Source organism: Rhinolophus hipposideros, assembly GCF_964194185.1.
Source record: "Rhinolophus hipposideros genome assembly, chromosome: 7".
Taxonomy (NCBI): Eukaryota; Metazoa; Chordata; class Mammalia; order Chiroptera; family Rhinolophidae; genus Rhinolophus; species Rhinolophus hipposideros.
In genome coordinates, this window is record NC_138053.1 from 54,042,532 (window position 1) to 54,051,394 (window position 8,863).

Consider the following 8,863-nt stretch of genomic DNA (forward strand, 5'->3'; position numbering starts at 1 on the left):
TTTATAAATTTTAAGTAGTAAATTGATAATTTTCATAGTTACATACCTGAACTTACAAAAACCTGTGGGCCTGCTCAATTCAGAAACTTGCAACCTTCTATAATTTTCTAGAGATTTAGTAACACGCAACTATGTACCCCTAAAATGACCAATACAGGGAAGATTTCCCACCTAATTATGGTGACAGAAGTCAGCCTTTCTCCTTCAAAGCCATGACGCTTTGAAGATACCACTATAATAATAGCCATCACGTTGTGCTTTAGTTAATTGTTTATCATTTTGCTAGTTAAGAAAGAGCAGAATGGATTTTGCCATCAGACTTTCTTGTTAACACTTGTTAAGTATGTTCCTCCCTCAAGTTACTCTAACTCACTGAGATGTACTTCTGTCACCCTTAAGGTGACGATCATTAACATGGATCTCACAGACGGTAAGGTTACGGTGAGGACTGGAGCCCCATACTCAGCCAGAACTCAGGAAATGGTAGCCTTCATCATTATTTGTCTTCCCGCCTGCATTCTAAAGTCTTTAAGAATGGGGCGTGTCTTACTTATCTTTCTGTGGATCCCAGTGTGCAACAGGACTGCATGTCCTGACAAGAGTCATTTCAGCAAGTAGGAAGTCGCCTGGCAGCCTTCGGGAGAGCTCTAAGGAGGCAGATACAAGCCAGCCTGCAGCGGTGGAGTGAATGTCACTGGCCCATCGTAGTACCCCCAGGGTCAGAGGGAAGCTGTAGGAACTAAAGCTCCTCAGCGATGGCAGTGACATTGTAGAATGCTCCTTGTGGGACATTTGAAGTTCTGAGATTCTAGACACCTAAAAATTGGTGCTGCTTTTCCTTTTTTTTTTTCATAGTTTAATAAGTGGGTTTTACGTTAATGAAGCTTCATTTAGGTGCACAGTGGCCAGGATGCCCGTTTTATTAGAGTATTTCCTGGCACACAGCCACATGGGACAGACCCTTTCAGTACCAGATGCATCTAGACCTGCCCAGTCCCATCTGGGTCCCCTCCTCCTGGGAGTCCACCTGCATCAATGCTTTCATGAGTGGCTGTGATGTTAGAAGCACAAAGGCACTGCAAAATCTCCTCAGACCATCTCTTGCCTTTCCTAAGTCACATTTCTAAAGCCTGGGGCACTTAACCCTTCAGTGGCAAAGCTCTTCTGTTGCTTCCGTTCTTTTATCTTTTGTCTCTCCCAGTCTCTTGACATCTGCACACTGGAGCCTCAAATTGCAGGGAGACAATTTGATTTCTTCTGTGTATTCAGGAAAACTACCCTGTGACACATTGTGCCTGGAATGTATCTACTGTAAAAGCACTCCCTTGCCAGGTTTTTATTCCAAGGACAGGCAGAGCCAGCCGTGCTCTTCAGGCCAGAGGCCTGAGCAGACCTATCACCTGGAAGCCTTTTTCCATTACTCATGCCTGGGCCTCAGCCCTGGAGTTCCAGGGCACGTCCTGGACATGTGTAGTTTCAAATCTCTCCCCCAGGTAATTCTGTGAAGTTCCTCCCCAACTCTGCCCTTGGGGAAACACCAATGTAAACTGTGCTCCCTTCTGAAGAGCTACTCTTGGCAGTGGCTTCCAGAAAGCCACTTTCTCATTGGCCACTGGTCTCAGTCACCAGTGCGGGAAAGAATTGCCCTGTGGGTCCCAGCCTCAGAATCATGATAATGGCAGCTAACATACACCAGGCGCTGTGCTAAGCCCTTTGCTCATATTCTATTAACTCATTTAATCCTCACAACAACACTATGATATTAGTGGTATCTCCTTTTTACCAAGGAAGAAACTAGTAAGTGATAAAGCCCAGATTTAAACCCAGCTCATACGCATAACCAATACCCTATATGGCCTCATTCGGTGAGTTTCAGAAGATCTCAGGAGCCACATATTTATGGTCAAACTAACCCAGTCACCATGCTGACCACTCCTGCCCTGGTCCATCCGGTTTCACCACCAACCCCAACCCTCCTATCTCCTTGGTCTGCTCAGCCGCATAAATTCTGAAAACAATATCACAGATCTGTGTTTTTCTACTGATCTTCTAAGCCTCAGCTCAGAAAACTTTCCCCAACACCCATGCCAAGCTGCTTTATGTGCCTTATCTACACTTCCCTTCTACTTTGTGCATTTCTTGACCACCAAACTTACTATATAGCATTTTGATGGTCTGTGTCCACTTCCATCTCCCTCAGCTGTGAAATCGCTAAGGTCAGGAGTAGGTTTCACTGACCTTTGATTCTCTGGTGCATAATACAGTATCTGGCAAAAGGAACACATAACTGTTGGTTAAATAAACAAGATTAGCCTCAATGATACCTCCACCCCTCACCTTACAGGAAGGACTTAATTGATTCAGCTCTAGACTCTGGGGCAAGAAGGGGTATCTTCCAACTGGCCCCGATCATGACTTAATTGCTAGAAACTACAGATTCATATTCTTTGCATCTTTTCCTACTTCCCTTTCCAAGCCCCATCCCAATAGACTTATATTATTTTTCTCCAGCTGAGGAGCCAGGGATATAGCAGTCTTGCTTAATCTGCAAAAGATACGCACCCATTCAAACTCTGACTCTTGTACAAGAAAAGTCCTCTTTATCATCCTTAAATTCTCTCTTTACCCCTACCTAGACTTATTAGTGGGGGATTAACTGCAACAGGTGAAATGGGGTCTTAGGAATTCTAGATGGAGGCTCCAAAAAGTAGACATGTGACATATTGAAATACTTCATAGTTGTCTACAACATAAAGGTTGCAGACACAAACTCTCGTCTTTAACTTTCAAAATTTGAGGTCTTCAGAATTAGTTGCACCTTATGAAGTGCAAGGAAATACAGGAAAAAAAGATGAGCAGGAACTGCCAATGGAATCACACAGTGGTCAGGGAGGTAAAGAACCCAAGTGGGGAAAAAAACCAGAATGACATTTGCAATTTCTTTGTAAAACTTTGCATTTGGCTTATTGATAAAAAATATTCTCTTACAATTTCTATGAAGAATTTTATAGATAATTTATGTTAATTCCTAGAACACTTATGATATACTCCAAAATTACTAAATGTATTATCAACAAACCTCACTGGCCATCACTCTCACATGACTCCCCTGCCCCAATCACATTTGTGTAGCTCAGTATCTATTTGTTTTGCCAGTCATTTTAGCACTGTTAAAATGTGCCAATAAAATGACTTTCATGACAAATATAAAGTCCTTACAATGTTCCTCAGTATAAAGCACTGCCTTCTTCTTTCATACAAGTTATATTCAGAAAGTAGTTAAAGGTGTTTAAGAGAAGAATGGAAATGGTATTCCATAAAACCTCGAACATACTTCGGTTTGACTTTCACCTTTGATACTGACTGCATGACAAACTGTATAAACCACAAGTTAACATCACACCACAAGACTAAAGCCCAAAGTGTGAAAGTATCATTAATCATATCAAACACATATTTGCTTTTCTACTGGCATCAAAATTTGTTCCTCTGTAATTTAAAATTGTTTCTCTGTAAGTTAAACATACCTCATGGTACAATGCTGATCCAAATCTGTGTACCTGGCAACATAAAAGGGAAACTTATCTTTCATCCATTGTATGGACATGTTATTCTCCAACCAAAATAATCGACTTGAATTAAAGTTTATTCTGTCCTCTTCTATAAATGTTGCCAAACCCAGTACTTCAAGTTAGAGTAAAAAGGAATGATCTATGTTTGTCCACTGGGTTGATCAAAAGCATAAGGCTTCAGCAAGGAGAAGGAATTCACTTCTGAGAATCTGAAAAAAAGCTCAGCTCTTCACCACAAAATAATACGCATTCATGCATATTCACCAAATTATGAATTTAATTTTCAGAGTGTTCTTGGCCACCCCAAAGCCCATTCATGGCCCACAGTTTAAAAACTGACACATTCAAACAAAAAACTTCACAGGGTGCAGAAACAAAATCACTTGCATTTCTTGGCAGCAATAGCATATATAAGTTGAGCAGCCACTGAATTCTCATTATTATGGAATAATTTATCGTCTTTGTTAAATTAGCATATTACCTCAGATTAAAAACGGTAACATTTTGAAGTAGGAGTTAGTAATAAATTAGTTTTTAGAAATTAGTTTATCAGATCTTTCCCTACTAGCCCCACACAAACAGCTTGTCCGTAAATATTTGTAAAGCATCTATCTAATAAATGGTTAGTCTAAAACATATAAGGAACTCATACAACTCAACAGAAAAAAAAATAATGATAATTTGATTTAAAAATGTACAGACAACCTGAATAGAAATTTTTCCAAAGAAATACAAATACGTGACAACAAGTACGTGAAAAGGTGCATCACTAATCATCAGGGAAATACAAATCAAAATCACAATTAGTGGGTGACATTTGTGGATGAAAATTTAGGCTAACATTTAGGATAATTGCATAATCTCAAAGTATCTCCCCTAAATATTTTTCAATTACAAAGGAAAAAATAATAAGTTAATGGTGAAGAAATCACAGGTAGTAAGACATATGGACATCATGTAGACCTGGTATGATACTCTGAGAAGATACAATGTCACTTGTGTGGTATTCTTGTCCAAAACATGTAACCTGAATCTAGCCATGAGAAAACATCATACAACCCCAAATGGATACACATTCTACAAAATAACTGACCAGTACCATGCTGCCCCGAAAATAAGACCTGGCCAGACCATCAGCTCTAATGCGTCTTTTGGAGCAAAAATTATTATAAGACCCAGTCGTATTTTAATATAAGACCAGCTATAACATAATACAATATAATATGTAATATAATCCATAATATAATACAATACCAGGTCTTATATTAATTTTTGCTCCAAAAGATGCATTAGAGCTGATGATCCGGCTAGGTCTTATTTTCAGGGAAACATTGTATTCATCAAGTTTCAAGATTATGAAGGACAAGGAAAGACTGAGGGACCATCATGGATTGGAGGAGATTAAGGAGACACAACTAAATGCAACGTAGGATCCTGTTTCTCTAGAACAGAGAAAGGACATCAGGGAGAAAACTGGAGAAACCGGAATATTTTAGTTAATAGCATTGCACCAATGTTCACTTCCTGTTTTTGATACTTGTACTGTGGTTAACAACCTAAGTTAATATTAGAGGAAGCTGTATTCTTCGTGGAACTTTTCTGTCTAAAGAAAAGTCTAAATCATTTTTAAATCTAAAATGATTTCAAAATAAAAATCCTAGGGTTTTCAAGCCTTCTGTCCTCGAAGCTTCCTTTTTTTTCTAGTTCTCAAGAGACCAAAGACTCACTTTCCTGTTTAGTCCTAAGAGAGCCAGCTACCTCCGTCCCTGGTAGCCCTGGTAACCCCTATCTCAAGTCTGACATTTGCCTCTTCAGCATTCAGTCTTCAAGCAAAAACATCTATGTAGCTCCTTCTGTATGCCAGACCGTATACATAAGGCAGCTATGATTCCTGACCTCTCACAGCTTACTTCTCTTATCCGTTCAACCTTGGGGCAGCTACTATTTAAGTGAGTCACCAAATTTTAAATATTGTCCTCACTCCTGTTTTTCCAGGATGGATCCAGGAGATTCATATTCTTACCTCCTCTATGTTAAGAAAGAAATCCAGAAATGAACCCATCCACGTTACTATTTGGACTATTGATATAACAATTTACTTTGGTTGAGTTGAACATTAGTGTTCCTCTATCAAATGACCTCTGTTCTTTTTTCTAAGGAAATTTATCATTGATCGCATGGCCTCTTTATAGCAATAGTAGCTGAGACAATGTTTTCTTGACAAGGCCAACCATTAGCGAGGGCTCTTTGCAGTCACCTTGTAATGACTTAGAAATGATCACACCCATGATGCAGACCCTTTCAGTAATAACGGGTGTGATGATTTCTGTGGCTAACATTACAGAATCTTCATTAGAAACTGACTGACTTAGGCGATGGTAGGTTTATTTTTAACAAAACATCAGCAAGTAAAACCTAATCAGGAGCTTGGTGATCTAAGTCCAAATCGGAGGTTTCCTGCTAAGTATTTCAATTTTTCCACTTGCAAAATAGGAGTAACACCACTTCCTAAGCCTCCATAGAGAGACTGCACCATGTTTTATAAGGCAATGAGTCCTGGGAACGTTCATTTAACATGTTCTTCATCCGCAGCTCAGCTCTAAGACACATTTTCCCACTTAAGGGAGTTTCTGATACGATGAAGTCTTCCAATCCTTAACCTTTTTTTTGATACTGACACATAGGGGAGGGGATGCACAAAGCTACTTTCATATTTTATAAACTAATCCGTGATACCGTTTCTTTAGTGGGCCATCTCTAGGTCTTCAGGGAAGAACATACCTGAGTGGAGGTCCTTCTTGGGGATATATTCCTACAATGTATGCCTGAAATTTTTTTCTTATTACTTGAAGATCTGAACATTAGCATTGGCATCCATAAGTACATTTATAGTTTTATTTTGTAAGGAAGAGGAACATATCAATCAGGGCAGGCTAGGTTACGCTGTGATAACAAGAAACCCCCGAATCTCAGTAGCTTATAGTATCAAAGGTTTCCTTCTTACTCAGTATGTGTCCACTGTAGGTCTACTGCATCTCTTCATGTCATCTTCCATCTGGGATGATGTGGATAAAGCAGTTTAGCTGGCACCTTGCTGGTGGTCATGGCAGGAAAGAAGAGAGATCCAGTGAACTGGGAACTGGATTTAAAAGCCTCTGTTTGTAAGTGGCACGGTGTCACTTTTGCACTTACTGTATAGACCAAGGCGAATTTCAAGACCCTGACTTCCACAAGGTGTGGAAATACCATTGTACCACGGGAAGGAGTACCTCAAGTCCTGGAGGCCAGTCAGATGTCCCTGATGTGAACTATAATCTGTCCCCCAGGAGGGACAGCAGATGCTTTGAACAGTAGTGCCACCTACCAAAAAGGTTTGTCAGGTCGCTATTTCTGCTATGCTGGCTTCAGAAAATGACGTTGGAATTTTTTTCTCTCTTTGTTCTAGATCAGCTTAAATATGAGTATATGAGAATTTTCTTTTCCCTGAAAGTTTGGAAGAATTCACTAATAAAACATTTGAGTCCAGAACGTCTCAGATCACCTTCTCAATTTCTTCCCTGGTCAGTGTTGTTTTCTGTCTCTTTGGGACCTATTTTGTTCATTTAAATTTTCAAGAAAAGCATCCATGTAATCCAGCTTTTTAAATAAATTTGTAGAAAGTTTTGTCAAATACTCTTGGCTTTCTTTTTTAAGTGGCTCATTCTTTTTTTTTCCGGCTTTACTGAGGTACAATTGACAAATAAAAATTGTATACATTTAAGATGTACATGATTTGACATATATACACAATGATTATTACAACCAAGCTAATCAACACAGCCAACACCTCATACAGTCACCACTGTTTCTAATTGTGTGTTAACTTTACATGGTATAGAAATATGTATTTGCAAAAAAAGTAATTTTGATGGAGATGGTAACAGTGCGTACTGCAGAGTTGTTGTAAAGGTTAAATAATTGGTAAGATCAGTGCCTTAATAAGCATATTATTAAATTTGGCCATTATTACTCTTGTCTGTAATTTTCCAGTTTTGATCATCCTTATTGTTAAAGCAGAATTCTATATGCTCCTCTTTACAAGTTGACCATAGTTTCCTATCATTATAATGTACTGACTTATACTACCTGAAATAACTTGTAACTTACTCACAATTTAAATAAGTAGAACTGCTAGGTTATGTTTATCAATAATGATCTTAGGGTAGAAAACTACGTGTATACTCATAGAATTGTCTTAGAAATTATAAAATACGGAAACGCATGTATGCTGCTGTCAGTAAATTTCATTGCAATTGTCTATTTTGTTCTTTCTCAATTCTTTTCTATCTAGATCTTTTCCAACGAGAAGATGAGAATGGGTTAGACAGGTGAGCCTCAAAATCTATTATTCTAAAGTGAACAAAAGAAAAAAAGTCTGACCACTGTTTTATTTGTTTCCTGTGAGGAAACTGCTTCTGAGGCAGGCATTTTTTTCTTTTCATTGGAAAGTCTTTTGTCAAGAATTCATCTCTTAGTACACTTGAAACTAACTTATCTGTCAATTATATCTCAATTTTTCAAAAACCTTGAGTAAAAGATACTTAAGAGTCCAATGGTTTATAGTAACGTTTATAGGAAATTGCTAGCCCTCATTTACACAGTTTGTATTTTTAACCTTTTGGTCAATAAAGTCACCAGTCAGAGCTACCGTGTGTCCTCGAAAATAAGACCTAGCCGGACCATCAGCTCTAATGCGTCTTTTGGAGCAAAAATTAATAGAAGACCTGGTCTTATATAAATATATATAATATGTAAATAAGATGGGTCTATTAAAATAAGACCAGGTCTTCTATTAATTTTTGCTCCAAAAGACGATTAGAGCTGATGGTCTGGCTAGGTCTTATTTTCGAGGGAACACAGTAATATAGTTAATTTGAATAAAGGAAAATCTGCATTAATATGTTTAAAGACAAACAATTCTATTTGAAATTTCTGCATTAATGATTCAATGGGAATTAACATTTTACTTTCATGAATAAGACATTAATGTCTTATTTGTATATATTGAAAATCATATCCTTTACTTTCAAAATGCTTGTAAGCAGTCTGTCTCATCAGTTACACCCTTCATTTTATAGTTTATATGATTTTAGAAAACATCCTTTATAAACTTCAACTCAACCCTTATCTAAGTGATCCAAATGATGTTAAAAATCAGGGAAGCTAAGAAAAAGCTCTCAACTTGTACAGGGTTAAGACTATGCCTAATCACAAACAGGTGAAAAACACAGTAAAGCAGGTAGGACACTTTT